Below are 20608 nucleotides of genomic sequence, written 5' to 3' on the forward strand. Positions count from 1 at the left end.
CTCGCACCACCCACATTCTTTTAGACAGGGAGAGTTTCTAAGAAAAGGAAAAAATTATGGAAATCCCAGCCAGACTCGGGCTGAGAAAAGACTGACCCCATTGCAATGTTCATACAGCTAACAGTGCTTATGTATAGGAACACTAGACAGGACATCAAAATGAATAGAATCCTTGGAAACCCAGGGGGATTGGTGATTCTTGAAAAGTCTGATTTATTATCTTAGATATGGTAAAGGGAGAGTGGGAAAACATAGGACAAACTTCAGTAACAGCTGAAGACAACGTTGGGGCTAGCCAGCTCTTCCTAACAGGGAAGAGTGGTGATTTTATAGGCCCACATAAGGAGAAATACCATTCATTCATGTTTTTTATAAATATATACCCAGTTCCTTCTGTGTACAAAGCAGCCCACTAGCTGCCAGTGAACATGGTAGACATTGCCTTGCATTGACAGAGTTTAGAGTCTAATGAAAGAGACAGTCAACAAGAAAATAAATTTCAAATTCTACTATGAGGGAAAAGAAGAGTGTACTGTGAAGAATAGAGCAGGTACACACATGGAGGTGTCAAGAGTGAGAAGAAGCCACCTTAATGAAGAGGAAGGGGGCCACAACATGGGTGATGTCTTGGCAGTACGAAAGGGCTTGACTTGCTCAAGGATCTGGAAGACCAGTGCAATAGGAACGTTGTGTGCTGCAGTACATTCATGTGAGATGACACTGAACAAGTATCAAGGCCAAATCATGCAGATCCTCTTTGACCATGTTAAGGAGTATGGGTTCTAAGTAAAATGTGAAATGCATTAGGCAGGTAAATAAAGTAACCCAATTTCCTTTTTGTTTTAATTTGCTCTAACTTCCATATAAAATGGGTAGGAAAGGGCAGCAAAGGAAATAGGGAAACTAGTTAAAGGAGATTTCCAGATGAGAAATTATAGAAACTTGGGCCAGAATGGTGTCAGTGGAAACGGAGAGAAGTAAGTGGACTAGAGATGTATGTTGAAGGGAGAATCAAGAGAATGTGATGATGAAGACAAGGTAGGAAATAAAGGAGCATAAAGAATCCATAAATACTCCCAGGTTTCTAGATGGGGCAACTTTATTGGGTGGTGATACCATCTTAAGAAAGGAAAGCCTAGGAATGGGTGAGTCTGGTAAAGGTAAATCAAAAGCTCTAATTCAGTCATGTAGAAGTTAAATATCTACGTTCCAAACGCTCTTTTCTCTTGGACCACACACTGGGCCTTACCCCGGCAGACCCTAGTCTGATGAGAGTGGTGTGGGCCACTACCAGCCAACCACCAACGACTCAAACACAGGAGGGCCCTGGAAGATCTCATCACCCACTCTTTGCCCCAGCCCCACAATGACAGTTCTCCAGCAGCCTCATAGGGTCCCAGTACCCCTCCCCCATTTCTCTATCTGGACAGGAGGATAGAATTGACCCTGGGAGTAACTCTTGGCCTCTACTGGGAAACTGGCTCCCAGCAACCTCCTCCCCCTGCGTCAGTCCTCTTCCCCTAAATGCTTCCCAGCTTCCCATATGGTCTCCAGATACCCCGCACCCTCTCCCCTGGGTGCAATCATCATTCCTAGGGTCAGTTCAGCCCCTTGGATCCCTCAATCTAGGGAGAGTCATGAGTCCATCTGTCATCACCCACCTCCCTGGGAACTGAGGAGGGCAGAGAGCCAGGCCAGCAGGCAGAGCACATCTGTATCTCCTTGTTAAAGTCCAGCTCTGTTGGTTAATCTATGGAAGAGCCCAGCTGGGAAGTCTAGCAAAAATGCAGGAATCACTAGTTTAAGCCTGTTGCCCACACATGCCCCCTCCCCATCATCACGTATGTCGTGTTCATCATCCCTGACTTAGCTCAAAGTTCATCTCATCTGGGAAGACTTCCTAATTCCCAGGCAAATCCAGTCACTCCCTCTCTCCTACTTCCTTGACCATACCACAATGGCAGGTCTGAATGCATTGTCCTAAGAGTGTAACGGTCTGAATACTTGTCTCTCTTTTCAGTGATGTATGTGCTGTCTAATATGGTTCACCTTGGTCACACGTGGCTATTCAATTTAAATTACAATTAAATAGAATAAAAATTCAGTTCTTCAGCTACCCTAGCCACATTTTAGGTGCTCAATAGCCATAAGTGACCAGTGACTCCCATGAGACATCACAACATTTTCATCATCACAGAAAGTTATATTGAACTGTGCTGCATTCTATTGAGCAGTGCTAAGGCTCCCTGAGAACCAAACTGGGTCTTACTAATCTTTGTACCCCTGCATAGCATCTAGAACACAGAAGATGCTAAATATGTATGGATTGAGTGAGTGGAGGAGAGAAGTTCTGGAAACCACATGTCAAGAGGAATACAGATGGCCTATATGCGGTATGTTTTAAAGCAGGAACCAGGAGAAAATACATAGGGGAAAGACAGAGAAGACAACTCAGCATGGGCAGGGGGACATTTCTGTGTCCTAAGACACTAGAATGCTGTTGCCCTTCGGTACGCCATTATGTTGGTGCATAGCTGCATAGGATTGCTTGTTCCTTCCAGCATCCCCTCTGCAATACCTCCTTTTGCCTCTCTACAAATCCATGAGCTCTACTATCTTTGCAACCCCCACCCCCCCAGAAGGCTCTCCTGACCCACCTTCTCTTGTCCCACTCTCCATAGTCTGCCAGCACCCCCAGCACAGTTTTAAGGATCTCCACTTGACAGTTGTGGTAACAGTCCATTTTGTATTTCCATGCATATGCCTCATATCCATGAGTACTCTCTTTTTCAAGCTGACCAACAGATCCCAGGGGTGACATCCCTGGGCAGACCTGGGCTTTCCAGGGACAAGAACTATATTTTAATGATCAGAAGAGATAGGGACTCCCTAAAGGCTCTTGCTTGTTTTCTCATCAGGCAAAGGACTCATAGGGAAGGACCATGAGATCTGGTCTTATGGGAACAATTAATCCAGAATCTTGTCCACCAGAGCAGACAAAAGCAAGTACTTAAGGGAGCTCAAGATGACACTGTTTCTCTTCTACTACCACAAGTGAATTTTATACAACAGTTTCTCCACGGGCCAAGTGGCTGGGCCCTGGGCAAAGTGCGGGACACAGGCCTGAACTTTGAGGATTTGAAGAAGCTGAATTTCTCCTCCCCCATTACCCTGTTTTTCTCTCTCAGCTCCTATTTCAGCACCTGGAGCCCCATAGTCTTTCTTTGTTTTCTGAGAATCCATAGGAGATGAATCAGACCAGACTATGGCTCTGGATTGGCTCTTTAAGAGCCTGTATTCACTGCTTCACAGAAACAACTTGCCATCAGAAAGGGCTCTCTGGCCCTGGACCCATTTCTCTGTGGCCTCTGGGCTTGTCTGAAGTTGGTGCACAAGCAAAGTGGTAGCAAAGCTCTGCTCTATCCTTGGAGATAGTTCAATATCTTCCTCACCCTAGAACCTTGGCCATCCTCAACAACAGGCCTGACACCCCAGATGGCTGCCCCGTCAATGCCAAAGTTGTGGAGGGTGATGTAGTATTTAGAATGTCTGTATTAATTCACCTTGTCCTTCCAGTGTGCTCTCAATATTAACCTCTTGGAAACAAACACTGTCCCTTAAAGAGAACCATGACTATTCTTTGTCCTGTAAAAGAGAGTCTGGTTCTCAGCAAGCTCATCTTTGACACCTAGAGGGTAGACATACACTGTGCCCCATGCCCAATCCCTCTCACTGGTTCTGTGTGACAGCCCTCCCATTAGAGGGAAGGTTCTCACACTCCTGATTTTAGATGTTTAGCACACTCCAGGAACACACACCATTGCTATAAGGAAGTTTTTTCCTGCACAGTTTTGTGTGAGGTATCGGGGGAATGTTCTGATCTTCAAATTGTATTTTCCCATAAGATTTATTCCTTTGGGTTGAGGTTTGTCTTCCTCTAGCCTTTCTTCTTAAACAATGATATTCCTGTCTGCCCTGAGGGGCTCCTGGGGCTGGACCTACAGGGGAGTCTTTGTGGATGACATGTGATTCTAAGACTGCTCCTCAAAAAGGCAACGGGAGCAAGTGACCTTCCTAAAGCCAGCCCCTGTTCTCCTTTTTCCTCAGATGACACGTGAGAGTGGCAGCCGTATTTCCCACGTTCAGGGCAAAGGAGGAGAAGAGCTGGAAGTCATCAGGGTGTTGTTTTTGCCAGTGGAGCCCTTGAAGTGGAGACAGGAGAAAAACAAACAAACTCATGTCATCTCCCCAGGGCCCTGGAAGAGGTCCCTTTCACAGCCAGGAATGTGACATGGAGTGAAGTCAGCCAGGAGGCTGCCTGCAGAGGGAGGGATCCAGGCAGCCAGGGCTGAGGATCGGAGGCAAAGAGCAAGGAGAGGGGGCCAGAGCTGGGGGCATCCAATGCCCCCACATATCCAGAGAAGGGCAAAGACCCACCAGAGAGAGCTGCACCCCTGGGCTGGGAGGCCTCCTTGACACAGAAAGATGGCGCATCTCAGTGGGGCCACACAGGGTCTCCTAGAGCAATCTAGCCAGTGTTCTCTAGAGACTGGTTTTGTGGCATAGATGCAGCAATGATCACACAGATTGACCACTGATTGGCCAGGGAGATCATGATCAGTAGGAAAAAGAGGGTCAGAAGCAAATAGAGAGCAAGCAAAGATGGTCCCAGGGAGGAGACAAAGTGCCAGGGAAGGTGATCAGCCTCAGGCTGAGAAGCAGAGCAGATAAACAAGTGGCCAAGGGTCAAGGTTATGCTGGGCTTGCCCAAGAGCTCTGACACACCAGAAGGCCTCTAATGGGCCAAAGCTGGACAAGTGTACCACACCGCTGTCCTTTCAAGAGCGCCGACCAGGACTTCCATGGTATGTCCCACCCTTACCTCTACCATGGGGCAGGCTACCAGGGAGTCTCCATTCTCAGCTCACCCCAGCCCCTAGGAACATGGGGAAGGAAAGCGAAAGAAAGACATGTGATTTTCTGACACATTCTACTTCTTCCTCAAAAGTGTATATTTAGGGTCCCTCACACCAGAGGTACCATCTTGAGACTTCAGGGCTTGGGGCTCACCAACCCTCCTTTTCCCTCTACATCTGGAGGATCTAAGGTACGTTCCACTCTGGGCTCCTGCTCTGGGTCCCATCTGTGTGAGGAAAGTAGCCAGGTCAATTCTCCCAGAAGCTTACCACCAGTGGTCAGGGACTCAATATAACCATATGCAAAAGCGAGACAAATCCCAACCCCTCATCTCACTGGCAGGAAGGGGTTGACATGAAACCCTAGTTGCCAGAGCACTCAGGAAGTCAACTAAGGCATCTGAGGCATTCCAGGAGAAAGGCCTCTTTTTGAGGATCTTCTGTGGAAAATGCTGACTCTGTCACAGCCTGGTCTCAGGCTATCGGAGCTACCTGGTCCAGCTTCTCCCTGTGTAGGCAGGAAGACTGAGGACCACACAGAAGAGAGGACACCGTGATCCAAGGACAGCCAGCAGCTCAGCACCCACCCTCAGGCGGGGCGGGAGGAATGAGGAGCACATGGAGAGCAGGCTCACCTTCTGGCAGCCTTGACCTTGCACCTGCAGTCTCATAAACACCTTGTACCTGAGACTCGGGGTCCTCCCAAACCCATCAGCCAAGTCTAAATCTCCACTTTGAGATCCTCTGAGCACTATTTTGAAGCCCAGGCCTGGGTCTTGCTCTAATGTCTCCTTCAGGAGGCCAGAGCTCCCTCCCTACTCCCAGACTCCCCATACCTCCCCACGACTGCTCCTCCAGACTGCCTGGGATCTCACTAGAATGTGAACCCTGTGTGAGTGGGGATCTTGGTGACTCTTGTTCACTGTTGTATCCTGAGTCCTTCAAACAGTGCTGGCACAAGGGAGACAGCAAACATCTGTGCAGAGGCCTGAACCCATTATAAAAGGATTGGTGAGAAAGTAGAGCCCATAACGTGATGGAAAACACATGGAAAGGCACTCACTGTGCAATGGACACCTGAAGGCTCACCACCCTTGTCCCTCATCAGAGTTTGCCCCATCTCTGAAATGACTCAAACCATCACCCGGAGGACCACCTTACTCCACCGGCCCAAGTCCTGCAGCCCTCCATTTCCTGATTGGCTGTTTAGCCTTTCCTCTCCTCCTGGGTGCCCAGTGTCACCAGAGCTTTGGGGACGGTCCCCCGATCCTTCAGCTACAGTCTCCGCAGCTATATGGAGCTTGCCAGGCTCCATCAGGTGGCTCCATCCTCCCAGACCAGATTGTAGGCACTCAGAGTCTGGCCCTATCCTGGAGACCCTCAGGGGCGAGGAGTCCTAGCTGGGCCCAGCTCTGAAAACCTAATGACGACTGTAGAGGGACTGAGTTTCCCGGGCCTCCCTCATGTGTGCCTTCCCAGCTCCACTGCCTTGCCTCTTTATCCCTGTCCTCAGCAGCCCCTTCCTGAGGGGGTCAGATGCAAGGTCACTTCCTGCTGCCAGCACCCAGAGCACAGGGTGGCCACTATCTCCTAACCCCAGACTCCAGACCTCAGGAATAGGCCAGGACCCATATTCTTCCACTGCATTCCAGAGGGAGACAGGGAGGCCACCAAGGTGGTGTAGGATCCCAGGAACAGCATGCCTTCTTCCCCACCCATCCCACTCTGCCCTCCAGTCACCTCTCAAGCTTTCTGGCTCTAAATCATCTGCAGGAATCTTGGCCTGGATCTCCACAACCCCTCTCCAACCTCCTGCAAGGCCTCCTCACCCTCTTCTTCCTGGTCAGGGCCCCCAGCCCGGTATCTGGTATCTGGTGTTCCCTTTTTCCTGCTTTCCCATCCACACCAGCACAACTTTCACTCAGTGTCCTGCCTTCACCTGATCCAAGGAGGGCGTCCATCTTGCTTCATCAAGCAGAGCTGCTGATATGTATTTGTCTAATAACATGAAAAAAAAAAAAAGGTTTTCTTCTCTGGGCTTCAAGGTCCATCCTATTACTTTGAAATTCTGAGTTAGTCTTCAGAAAAATGAGGGGTGCATTCCTTGTGGAATGCTCTCATCTTGATTACCTGAATTTCAAGGGACTTTTATGTACTCCTGTGTTCAAAAGTCAGAACTCTCCTGTGTGTTTCTTGTGGAATGTGCTATAAATGAAGGGTTTGCAATTAAAGTGAACTTTGCATTGGAGGAAAACAAAAAAGGCTCTGGGTCTCTCCCCTGACCCTCACCTGGATCCCCTGCGACACTCTGTGTTTCTCTGAGTGTGGAGGATACTTCTTACATACTAATGTCATCCCTGAGGCCTGTGTGGCTCCTGAAATTCCATGTGCTAAGTCATGGCCTGTCTGACTGGATGTATCTGGGTTTCTGGTGGGAGAGGTCCAAAGAGTGGCCTCAACAGCTTGAAAGAAGCGTCCCAGGCAGATGTTGGCTCCAGAATGGCCAGCACCACCCTAGACGCCCTCCACCCCCCACCTCCCCTGCATATGAAGAGAGAAAGCCCTGGAGCTCCTGGGGGTGTGGAGGGCACAGTGGGGGAACCTGAGGTTCCTGTGGCAGGAACACTGGGGAAGGTGAGCCCAGAGGTGGCCAGAGTCCCAACCACCTCACATCTTTACCCCTGCTCTTTCCTTCCCCTTTCCCCAATGGCCCCAAAATGAGAGGGAGAGAGAAAAGCCCAAGCAATCTCCAGGCTGAGCATGGAGCCTGATGCTCCACGAGATCCTGACCTGAGCCCAAATCTAGAGTTGGATCCTTAACTGACTGAGCCCCCCAGGTGCCCCAATAATAATCTTTTTAAATGCACACTCCTCTGCAAAGACTAGACTCTTCTTTCCCTTCTCCATATTGACCTTGTATCTCTACCGCCCTGGCCTGTACAGAGCTTCATTAAACTGCACCACGATGGGGCATCTGTGCTGCTGTTTTTCCCTGACACCACCTTGTGTGTCTCTGCTGTCCCTTCACTTGTCAACTATGGAGAAAGACCTTGCAATGTACAAAGTGTCAGGCTCTTCCTATTTCTGTCCCTTTTCTCCTTTTTAAAAATATGCTTCTAGAGTCAGGGATCCCCGCCCAAGACAAAGTCTGAGAAGGGATAAAGCTGGTCCCTCCCAGGTCTGGGGTATGGAAGACTGGAGACTAGATTCCCAGGATCCCTTTTGAGTAAAAATTCCGGTAGGCACCTGCCTCTCCAGCGCTGCAGCCTTGCTGATGAAGCCACCACCCAGCAGCCTGTCACCTTTCTGCCCCAGGCAGCTTCCACTTGGCAGCTGGGGAGACTTTTCAGAACACAGATCAGATCAACACCCTTCCGGATTTCAGTGCACTGGCCCCTGACTACCCTCTGACCTCAGAGACCGGGTATCCCCTCACTTACTACAGCTACACTGGACCTGCCTCATGCCAACTTCCTCACACCTTCACACATGCTCTTCCCCTGCCCATCACACTTGTCCCCATCCCCCACCCCATCCTTACTCTCTTCTTTTTGCCAACTTGTACCCATTATTCGAATTTGATAGAAGTGTCTCTTCCTTAGAAAGGGATCTCTTACCCTCAGGTAAAGGCCTTCAGGTAAAGTAAATTCCCTACCATATGCTCTTAGCATTACCCTGAACATCATGATATTTCCATAATCATTTAGGTGATCATGGTCTCTTTCCCTCGACTATAATAAGTACCTTGAAAGGAGGCCCCTGTCTTTGCTGGCTTGAAGATGCTGGGCTGACTCAGCTCACTCTGGGCCTTTGCAGAAGAAAGTCCAAAAGACGCTGCCTGTTCCGTCTTCTCACTGACTGGCTGAGGGCTGTGTGCCCTGTTGGAGCAATGGGGATGGAAGCAATCCAGCCAGAGCTGATGGTCTAAGCACATTTCAACCAGAGCTCCAGCTAGACTGCTCCATGTCTCTGTGGGATTAGGAAAAGGTGTTCCTTCTTCTGGGAGGGTGCAGCCCAATAGCAGGGAACAGGGCTCCGTGAGCAGAGTCTGGCCTGGCTACATTTCAGCCCCAACTCATGCCCTGGGCAAGCACCTTTTTACAGATATGCCATCACTAAGACCCAGGTACAGAAAAGAGTGACTTTTCAAGCTAGCTAAAGACACTAACCCATGTTCCGAAACTCTGCAGCTTTCTCAAGACCCAGCTGGGCCTCAAGAAGTTGTGTCTTCTTCTCCCCACAGGGCCTCTGAAGCATCTCTTGGAGCTTTATTTCCTTGTCTAGTTCTGCAGACATCTCGGGGTCTTCCACAAGTTCTGGGCACTTCCCCTCCTTAGGCCCTCCAGATCAATTACCCTCCCCTACTCTCTCCCGCCTTCCGCTGACACCTGTCTTGGGCCTGTTCAGGATCATGTTCAAGGAGGGGGTTCTGCCATGGGGACAAGGTATCCCCAACACAGCATACTCCCCTGAGTTCCCATCTATGCCTCTGTGTTTAGTGACAACTGCAAGGTGGGTCCCCTTTGGCCAGAGGGAAACTTGGGTGTGCGTTCACAGAGCAGGATCTTGGGAACCAGCAGAGAAGCCAGAACTGCATTCAGCAGACCAGCAGGAGGGCCCACGTAGAGTGATAAAACCACCACAGCCTTCCCAGTCCTAAGTAAGGTCTGGATGACCGGTCAGGGAGCAGCTGCACTGCAGCTGGGACAGCTCCGGCCCACCCTGTCCTCCCCATGTCTGACCTCCACATGGCCCCGAGGATCACACTGCCCACCAAGCCAGCAGTCTGTCGTCAGCATCCGATTTCACTCTCTCCCCGTCCTCACAGTGCACTCCACGGTTACTCCAGCGTGGCTGGGGCAGAGCAAAGTCACAAGTGGGATCCTCCCAACTCAGGTGGCAGATGATAAGCACACCAAGCCCCATCAAGACTGAGCCTTTGGCCCCTTGAGGCCTTCCCGACACACAGCCATAGGATAGGGATCCACTCTGGCCACGTTCTCCATGTCCATTCTCTCTCTAGCTGCTGGGCTCTTTCCAGGGCAAAGGAGCATGCTCTTGGAGCTCTGGGAGACCCATATCTGTGGCTTCTGGCCTGAGGTGATAGATCTATCTTCTCCTCCCTCCACCAGCTGTCCAGCCTTTTGTGTGCTCTCCATGATTTTTCTCTCATTCTGCCTCCAAAGAAGCAGCCAGTGCTGATAGCTGAGATACCCCAGTCCTTTTCCACTTTGATCCAGGCTCTAGTTCAACAGTTCTTGTCAAATAAGGAAGTGAAGTCTAGGGTTCTAATCTTCCCAGCTCATAGGATGATTTTCTCAGAAATCCCCCTTCCCTTGGGAGCTAGGTTTTGGTGTTATAATGGGAAAGAGAAATCCAGGCCATGCGGCTTGCTCACCATAAAGGGCACATCTGTATCTTACTGCCATTCAAACTTGCATCTTCATCACCATCACAATGTTCATGACAATGATCACCATTGCCACCATTCAATTAACATCAGCTGCCATCATCATCCCCATTTCTGTCAACTTCTCTGTTGTTTTCACCATGACTATCGTCACCATCACCAACAGTCACGACCACCACCACCACACTCATCCCCAGTTATCATTACTGTACATCGCCACCATCGTAATCACGTTCACAAACATCATCAGATTCTCTATCACCGCCCTCAGCGCTAGTATTCTTGTCCACACCACAACCATTACACGCTCACTATCACAAACATCACTGCACACTGCCAGCCTTGCCCCCACCACTGCTATCCCCCCAAATCCCACCACCACTAATACTATTACTAGCATCAACACCCGTGACCACCACCCAGCATCACATATCCTCTTCATCCGGGTGATTTCCTCTATAGTGGATTCTACAAAATTCAGCTCTGGTGCAGGCAGCCTCAGCTGATCTTCACTAGGCTTCCCTGTGTGTCTGTAGTCGGCTGATAGGTCAGCTAGCAACTGGATGAACAAAGATGGCCTCACTCGTGTCTGATGGGGCGCCTTGGTCCTCCTTCATGTGGCCCCTCATCTGCCAGGAGGCTAGCTCAGGCTCAGTCACACAGAGGTCATAGGGTTCTAAGCTTAGCACCCCTGTGCATGGGGGGCTTGCCAAGCCTCTACTAGTATCAAGTTTGCTAATGTCTCAAGGTCTAAAGTAAGTAACCGGGTCAGCACAGATTCAAGAGATGGGGAAACAGATTTCACCTCCTGATGGGAAGATCAACAATGTCACATTGCAAGGGCCTTGGGGAAGAGAAGAATTTATGGCCTTTTTACAATTTACCACATGGGTGAGCATAAAAAAAGAAAGAAGACTTTTCTTTAAAACTAACAGCAAACACTGGCCAAGAGAACTCTAAAGTAATGTGCTTTTATATCCAGAGAAAATGCCCTTGGAGTAGCTTCCAGAACCGGAGTGACTTTACACCCAGAGTCACCGAGTCCTTCTACTTGGCCTAGTTCAACTTCCATGAAATCTTCAACATACTACTTTGTCTTTTCTATCCCAGATTTCCTTCTGCTCTGACTTTCCCTAATCTCTAAGGCCCCTGGCTCTCTGCAGGAACCCCTTCCCGTCCTCCTAAGGACTCCCCCTTGCCACTGCACACAGGTCGAGAGATTTCTCAGATGCTCTCAGACCTTCAGCCACTTTCTCCTCCTCGGCGCCCACCAGTGTCAGCTGACTGTTCACACGCCTGCTCAGCCCTATCATCTGAGGCTGACCAGTTGCCCTGCTCCTGTTGCAGCTTCAGACTTGGAAGAAGCATCAATATGCACAATGCAGGATCTGACTTTGTAAGTAGCTGCTGAAGGAGCCAAGTGATACAGTCAGGAAGTTCAGGTCAGTCACCTCCACATGAGATGGATTTTGAAAGACAGAATACAGAAGAGGGCTTCAGATAAAATTACCTTCCCTTTCCCTTTCAGATGGCACTGTTGGGAGGTACACTTTTTCTGTATAACCTGTCCGGAGACGTCTGGCCTGGATGATGAGAACCATCTACATCTTGATAAGCCGTGTTTTTGCAATTTGTTAAGAAGCAATGGCCAGGGCAACCATTCATCATCTTACCTTGTTCCCTATCCTTTACTGCTTCACTTTTACTTTGCTTTACCTTGCCACCCTGGATTTGCATCTCCCAAATAAAACATTAGCACATAAGCCTCGCCTCCAGTTCTATTTCCTAGAGAATCCAAACAAAGATATCACCCAAAAGGAGATCACTGCTAGAGACATCTTAGAAGGAAGCCAAGGACATCAGGGAGCGATGTCTTTTAGCAAAAAAAGGCTCTCAGATAATCAGAAATTTGTGGTGTTACAGGGAGTAGAGGTGGTGGGACATTCCTGTCCCCTCCAAAAAAAAACCCTGTAACCCATTTCTAGGATGCCAGGACTTGAAGATGAAGGTCCTGGAATTTCCTGTTGTTCTAGCTCTCCAGGTGAAGGACCTCTTCCCCTGCCTTTGCCCTGCCACAGTATTCAGACACAGGTCCAAGGACTTCTAGTTGTGCAAGTATTAGAACTATTGTCTTGGGACGCCTGGGTGGCTCAGTGGGTTAAGCCGCTGCCTTCGGCTCGGGTCATGATCCCAGGGTCCTGGGATCGAGTCCCGCATGGTCTCCTTGCTCGGCAGGGAGCCTGCTTCTCTATCCACCTCTGCCTGCCTGTGTGCTCTCTCTCTCTCTCTCTCCTTCTCTCTGACAAATAAATAAAATTTAAAAAAAATTAAAAAAAAAAAAGAACTATTGTCTTGTACTCCTTTCTCTGCTTTATATCTGAGCCAATGCACATGAAACCCCCTGAGCCCAGGGATTACCTGAAAGCTCCTTGATGACTCCCTTGTCAGGCTAGGGTTTCCCAAGGGCAGGAAATATGTTGCTCCCCATAAAATTCAGCCCGAGACGATTTAAGTGGGTCATAAGAACACAGCCCAGCCATGGGGCTAAGGTGAGCACTGTCTGCTCCTCTCCCACCATCTAGACACCCATGAGAGTCCTTCCCCGGGCTGTGTTCTCCTTCTTCCCAGAGTCCAGCTCTCAGTAGAGAGTTCACCATTGCCTTCCTCTCAACTTTTCCTGCCAGAGATTGAGGCATATACACAGAACTGTAGCTCCCTTTGTCCTTCTATGTGTGTTCATGAAACTTGATGACCAAACTTCTAACACAACTGAGAGAGAGAAAAATGCTAGCAAGTGAGCCCACAAAGGAATTTGCCCAATTGGAAAGCATTTTCATGTGGAGCAATGAAAAGCCCCCACTCCAATTGCTTTGCATTTGGGTTTCCTGAAAGTCCTAGTAAACAAGTGTTAGGTCATACAACCCTTCAGCCTTGGTGTTTCAGAACTGAGACTGAGGGCAGGCATCCCTCTCCAGGCCTGGAGAGGGGCAGGAAGGGAAGGAGGTCACTTAATTCTAGCATCAGGCTTAAGAGAGCATCAATTCCACACCTGTATCCTGAGTAGCCCTCCTACCTTTAAAGACACCTGAGCCTAAAAGAGAAGCAGAGAAAATGCTATTGGTTGCCCATTTCTACCAGTGGCCCATCCATTTTTTCAAGACATCTCCTTGCACTCAACCACACCCTACTGGCTGAAGTTCAAGCTTGTTTCTACCTACCAGTTCATGGTGAATCTTGGAGCCTTGCCACCATGCTTCATTGGTTGGCTCTGGCTTTCAGGGCACAAGGCTTAGGGGACTCCTTGGGGGTCCAGTTAACATTGAGTTGTGCTTAACATTCAAAAGTCAAGAGCATTGGACAGGTGAGACATGGTTCTGTCCTTTACCCTGCTGAGCATGTTTCACCAGACGCAGGCTGCCAGTAGCTAGTATTCTCAGGGGGCAACTGCTAGGATATGACCTGGGCTGCTGAGACCCAACCCTAACACACCATGGAATGGCTGCTGAGGCCATCCCTAATGTCATGCAGCCCCTCTGGAGGGGCAACCTTTATTTTCTCTGGTCCACTGTGAGATACAGTCCATCACCCAATGACGTTAAATCATAAAATACAGTGCTCTGATCACAGTGGGGCTCTGCACTACTCCTTTCTATTGAAAGCCCCTTGGGTCTGATTGGCTCAGACACGAGGATTCTTCTACATGAGGCCTCGGTTCCCTTTTCCAGACTACTGACCACTCTCAACATGCAGTGGGGAAGACGGACAAAGATGGTCATTGCAGGCCAGACTGAGGGGGAATGGGGAAGGGAAGGACAATCTGATGAGCCTTTTGTGTGTGCATTACCTGAGACAATACTCAGAATGGCTCAGTGAGGCAGGCCTGGCCATCCCCATTCAGTCACAGGCAGTCTGAGACAAAACTCAGATCTCTTCTCTCTTTCTGGAAAGAAGGAAGGTGGGATGGAGGGCTCTGGTATCAGGCAGTCCCAATTCAGTGGCAGCCACGGGGTTTCTCTGGGCAGCACCCCAACTCTCACCCTGCCAGGTAGCTGCTTACAGCTGATATCCATCTCCAACCAGACGAAACAATAAGGGGAATCAGTGATCTCTTTTTCTAAGAAGGTTCGTCAGGGGTCCTGCTCTTGGCTTCTGCAATGCACTTGATCTCCTGTGTCTCAGCTTCACCTCCAGATGCTGCTGGACTTCCTGGCATCTCAGCTGAGTATGAATATTCTCAGGAGAAGGCACAGGACCTGTCTTCCTGTATCTCTGTCTTAGGAGAGGAGAATCACTTCCTATGAGCCCCCAACTGTCTTCCGTCACATAGCATTCTTGCATCAGTGACCAGCAAGTGCATGGGACTGTCGTGACAGCTCTGCTAGGGCAACGTCCTGGGATTCAGGCTCCATGAGGACTATGCACTTTGTCCAAGGGGACTGCTGTAAACCCCCCCCCCCCCCAGGTGCATCTGCTCTGCTCCTCAGCTGCAGCAAGCAGTGTCAGGGGAAACAAAGCAAGGGCCCCCACCACCCTGCCCAGTGGCTCATTGTACAAGGGTGTAAGACAAGAACAACACAGACGGGTAAATGCCTCGGTAAGACCTGGACTGTTCCTTCCTCAGCCTCTGTCAGCGTGTTCTCTGGAGCAGGACAATGAGGACCCTTGGAGAAGGTGGGGCCTTGGCTGGGCCTACTAGAAGGCATTTCATGGGGACCCAGAGCAGAGGGAGGACTGGGCTGGACACTTGGGCCACAGTGTGGAATGGAGCAGGGAGAGGTAAGAAGTAGGGACATAAGATTAGGGGTGGGGGACACAGTTTTGGAAGAAGCAGAGGCTGGAGTTTGGACTTGATTTCACAGCCAAAGAAATTCAGCAGTGCTCATCTCAGCCCTCTGTCTGGGCAGGGGTCACAAAGACCCATGAATGATTTTGCCTGAGAGGACCTGGGGGACGTCACAGGCCACTATAGGAGAAGGGAGCAGCTAGGAGATGGCCCTCGTGGATGGGGAAGGAGCAGGCCTCCACCCATTTTCCCCACATCCTCCCCACCACCACCCCAGGAAGCCCCTGGCAGTGGAGAGGCAACAGCACCCCTGCACATTCCCTCAGGTCCAAACTCCAGCGGAGAGAGGAAAACTAGGGAGAGTGCGCCCCCCACTGGTCAGCAAGGACAGGACCCGCTGCCAGTGCAGGGCTGGGGCCATCTCCCCCAAGGGCAGCCTGGCCTCAGGGAAGAACTTTGAGCCTCCAGGTCATTTGCCCTCCTGGCCCTGGGTGGGGGGGGGGGGGTCTCTCTCTCTCTCTCTCCCTTTCTCCCTCTCTCCCTGTTAACTAATTTCTCACTGCAGCTGTCCAGGCTTTGCCCTCATGGTCAGAAAGCCCGTGGCAGAAGTCTCAGAGTTCAGGTTCCAAAGGGGGTATCTCAGAATTCGCTCTCCCTCCCCTGTTGGAAGGTTTGGCAAGTCCCCAAGGATGGCAGGGTTAGGAAGCTGGTCATCCAGAAGGCAGGAGTTAGGCAAGCTCTAAATGATCTTCTGAAGAAGGGGTTCCAGCAAGGTCGGGGGTGGGGGGTACTTCCCAGCCCAGCGGGCTCCAAAAATGAGGCCAACACTCAGGTCTCCTGCAGCCCAAGTGGGCACCAGGGCTCCCTCGGTCACTCTGATAAGCTTCACGCAAGAGAGCCCGGCAGCCTCTGGATTTCCTCCACTCACATGTGCAGGCTTATAAGGCACCCTGGGAGTTGAATGAGTTAATTTCTTTCTCATATTTGCAGGAGCAATCATCCCTTTTATCAAGGTTTCCCCAGACATGCCTAGTCATTATGATGTCCCCTACCACCTTCTTTTTCTTCCTTGCCTAAATCCCTCCTGTTGTCTTTAAACCTCTGGGAAAGGGTGATGAACTGGACCAAAGGCCACAGAGGAAGAAAACATGGTTCCCATCTTTGAGGACCCCTGGGCTGAGGGTTTCTGTCCTGAAGAGGCAGCTTCTGGGAGAGACAAGGCAAGGCACTCCTCAAAGGAAAGAGGTCTGCAGCAGTCAAATATACAAAGTAGAGCAGAAATCATAAACACATTTTATTTCTAAATAATTTTAAAACCACTGGCATTGTAGCAAATTGGAATATATTTCCAGAATCGACTCAAAGAGATTTTTTTTTTTACAGCAACATATGAAAAACGTCATTTAAATATCCACCAGCAGCTGCACCACATGTTGGGCTCTTAGGAAAACACTTTCTTTCCTTTCATCAAAGTCCCTTGATTAATGTTCCACTTTTCTTTGACACTTTTTCCATAGTTTGAAAAAAAAAAATCAAAGGCTGTCCTATTATCTGAGAGAAAATTAAACTGATAAGATTTAATGTCTGCTATATTCTACAGCAGTAGGCAAAAAAAAAAAAAAAAATCCTTTAGGCCTGGGGCCAAATGTAAATGAACATTAAATGGAGGGTACATCCCTGCCTGGGAGGGGTGAGGCTGGGGTAGCTGCGAGTGGGGCCGGTGGGCAGCTCAGAGGGTCTGGTGGGAAGGTTTGTGGTGCCCCAGGAGGGAAGGACAGATCAGGACCTGGCAGAGGTGGTTTTGGGGACCGCAGAGTCCCTGTGTGGGGCAGGGAAGAGGAAGGGCGAGGCCGGGGGTGGGGTAGGCGGCAAGCTTAAGGCCAGCAATGCCCACCTGCAGCAGGACCTCCGGTGAGGCTGGCATGCTGTGAATGGGGACACCTGAGGAGGCAGCTGTCGGGTCAGAGGAGAGAGAAGGAGTGCGTGGGAAGGAGGGAGGGGAAAGCTGCAAGAGGAGAAACTGCGCCAGGAAAAGGCTAGGCAGATGGAGTAAGGGGAAATCACAGCGTGTCTGGCACGGCAGCTGATGCCATAATTTAAAGGTCAACTCAGTGGAAGAGGAAGAGAGGAAGGGGGAGGGGCGGCGCAGTCTGGCTCTCGCCCACCCCTCGCAGTGCAGCAGCCCCACCAGGCCTTCTCTTCTGACCTGCAGTCCTCCACAGCCCGGGGTCCCCTCTCCCTCCGCGCCACCCTAGCTCCTCTCTGGAGGCTGCCTCCTTTGGTACCTCACCAGAGGTGACTAAGAGATGACTTAGGCTCCCCGAACCCTAGTTTCTTCCTAAAGTGGGGATGATCACACTTCCTCTCCCTGGTTTATTGTAAAAATTAAACTGGATAATGGCCTGGATGCTGGAAAGACTCATTAAAAACTTGCAAATCTTTCTGGACTTCTCTAAAGGAAGTGGCTTGAATTCACCTCTGAGGAAAAAAGTGTCCCTTTGTTCTGGAAAAAACCACCTTTTTGGGTAAATAAAAGCTAGTAGCCCTCCTTTGTCCTAAGCTTTCTCCCCTCTCCCTCTGGTCCTTGGAGATAACAGGTCACCCTTAGACCAAACGCCTGGGAGGATGACGTGGGCTCACCTCTGGCTTTTCAGATGTCTTTACCCTGTGGGTTTTGTAAATGGCTGTATCTTTGCACAGAATCCACCCCCCACCACCATCACCTACAACTCAGCTGGCAGGGTTTCCTCTTGAGGAGGAGGAATGTTACTTTTCTCTGCATGGATTTGGGCTGCCTGGTGCCTATAAATTATGGCAAGTTCTTGGGAAGCTATGGAGGTTTTTGTTGGAATGGTCTTTTTGCCTGAGGGCTGGAGAGGAAACCCCATGGGCTGCAGGAAAGCCTTCCAGGCGTGGGTTTCAGCTCCGGCTGGGGGAGGCTGTGTCAAGCAACAGAACAGGCCCACAGACTCCCTACTGTGCTGCTATGACATGATAAAAAGCCCAAACCAAGCGGACATGGGGTTAGTTCCTGCAAGGGCCAGGAGACAAGCCCACGCAGTCCTCTGTCTATAGGGGGATGGGGGTTTGAGCAGTCTTGAGGCATTCCTGGACTCCCGGGCTGCCAAGGGTGCTAGGACAGCTCCAGAAGCCGGGCTGGAGTGCCCTAGTTGCATGGGTTTGGCCCAGCGGCTGACTGGAGCCCTGCTGGTCCCTCGTTTCCCTTTCCTTCTCCCCAGCTGTTCAGTGATTCTGATTTGAAGTCTCAGCCCAGTCTCCACCATATGCTAGAGTGTCCTCCTACTCTCTACCAAGGAATGGCTTTGAAAAGCTTCAGCTGGAAAGAAGGTGGTTGTGGCTGTGGTGGTGTGGCTGGGGTTGGGGAAGCTGGAGGGTCCTCTTTCAGAGACTCCATCCCTGGGGCTGCAGGCAGGCAGCCAAGTTCCATGCCAGAACACGATGGGAGCTACACCCTTCTCCTGGTCTCTCAAGTGTGATAAAACCCTCCTTTCCTTCGGACCGACAGGGACCAGGACGTTTCAGCCCAGAGCAGGTTGGCTCTGAGGCTGAGCCGTCTGGCTAGATGGCGCCAGGGGCCCTGGCCTGATGGCAGGCAGGGATGACGACATGGCCCAGCTTCCTGGCTTTCCCTGTCCGCAGTCCCTTCCCTTTCCTCGCCATGAGTGCTCGCCCTCTGTTAAAAGTGGGGGCCTTTCAGCACGGAAATCTCAGGTTCATTCTGAGGACATGGCAGGGTTGGGTGAGAATGTTCGCAAAGAGGTGCCCAAAGTGGTTCACTGCAGGGAGAGAGGGTGGGCCTTGACCTAGACCTTGTGCCTCGTGCCCACCTCATCATGCCTGGTGGGCCGCAAGGGAACTCTAACTCTAGGACCTCTGCCAGCCACAGGGCAAGCACAAGGAAGCCCCTGCAAAGGGAAGAAGCTCCCTTTGTCCACTTGAGGGCTGCCAAAGAACCCCAGGGAGAGCAGCACACCTTCACAGTGACCACCAGGGGGCTCCAGGGGACCCTGTGGGCGCTGCTTCTGCAGGAGAGCCTTCCATGACCCCCTGGCCTGGCCTGCAGCCCTAGAGCACAGGACAGAACTTAAAATCAACCAGCAGATGGTGAGCTCCCTGTCTCCACAGGTATGTGATGGAGGCTGAAGGAGTTCCAAGAGGAGAACTGCTTTCTCATGTAAAAGGTCCACGCAGCGGGTCCACCCACGCCAAGAGTCTGTTGACATGGCCCGGGGAAACCGACACTGTGTTCCCATTAGCTGATCTGTACACACAGCACTCAGTCACCAGCCATCCAGGGGACTGCGAGGCTAACACCACCCAAGACTGTGAGAGACAAACACAAGTTTCATTCATACTCTGTCTAGCCAAATGGAGTTGTTGGCAATTCCTTGCAGATAATTAAAGAGACAGCTCACGTTTTGCCTAAAATAACAACAAATTGAAGGGATAAAACCATTAGTTCCAGGACAAAGGAGACCTGCAGGCCATGATGTTTCAATGTGTCACTAGCTGCAGATGGACCGAGGTCAGGGGCAGTGTGGCCCCCTTTGGGAGGGAGGCTTTCCCAGGGTAGGGTGTCTGGTGCCTGCTGGACCCCACCTACCGCACTGGGAGCGTTTGAGAGGCCTGTTGGCTGGGGCTTCTGCAGCGGCCCAGGTGCAGGACAGCCCGCGACAGCCCCCAGCTCTCAGCAGCGGCATCTGGTTCTCTCTGGGCAGCCCTGACCCTAAGACCACAACACAATGGTATCTCACCCAGAATGTCTGGCACCCAACGCTGCTACCAGCTCTCCTCTAGTCAGTATTTCTAAGAGCCAGATGCTTCCAGGTCACAAGCCTCCTCTCCCTCGGGAGAGCTCAGGCCACCCGCCTCCAGCCTCTGCTTCCTTCCCAGAGCTAGCAGCTCCCAACTCCCTGGGGTCCCCAATGCCAACTGTGGCTGCTTCTCCATGTTACTCTCTGCTTGACTCCTTCCAGCTGCTTGGACCACACTTCAGACTGGGTTACACCATGTGCTGGAACTGCCCTGGGCACTGGGGATACAAGCAGGCTGCTTCCTCTTCCGGACTTCCTATTTGGGCTGATGAGCCTCAAGAATCCCTTTGGGACTTTGCTTTCCAGAGACCTGTCCTAGGTCACAAATCCTGGCAGAGGCCAAAGACTATGGCTGATGCCATGCTGCTGGGACAAGGAGGGACAGTGAGAACCAAGCTTGTCTGGAATAGGGCTGTCAGACTGTTCGGAGTACGGGCCAGGAGCTAGGAAGCCAGGTGAGAAGGAAGAGGAGGCACCAGCTGCCAGGCTGGGCTCTGGGCTGACTCTCAAAGTCTGGTTGGGTCCAGAGAGGAAGCACATTGATCAAACTCACACTGAACTGAGCGGGCCTCCCATGTAGGTTCTAGCCCACAATCCAGCACTTGCTCCCTCCCTCACGTGTTCACTCCCCACCGTCAGCTTCCTCCTCTGGCAGATATGCTTC

The sequence above is a fragment of the Meles meles genome, chromosome 15 (genome assembly GCF_922984935.1).
Source record: "Meles meles chromosome 15, mMelMel3.1 paternal haplotype, whole genome shotgun sequence".
NCBI classification, from domain to species: domain Eukaryota; kingdom Metazoa; phylum Chordata; class Mammalia; order Carnivora; family Mustelidae; genus Meles; species Meles meles.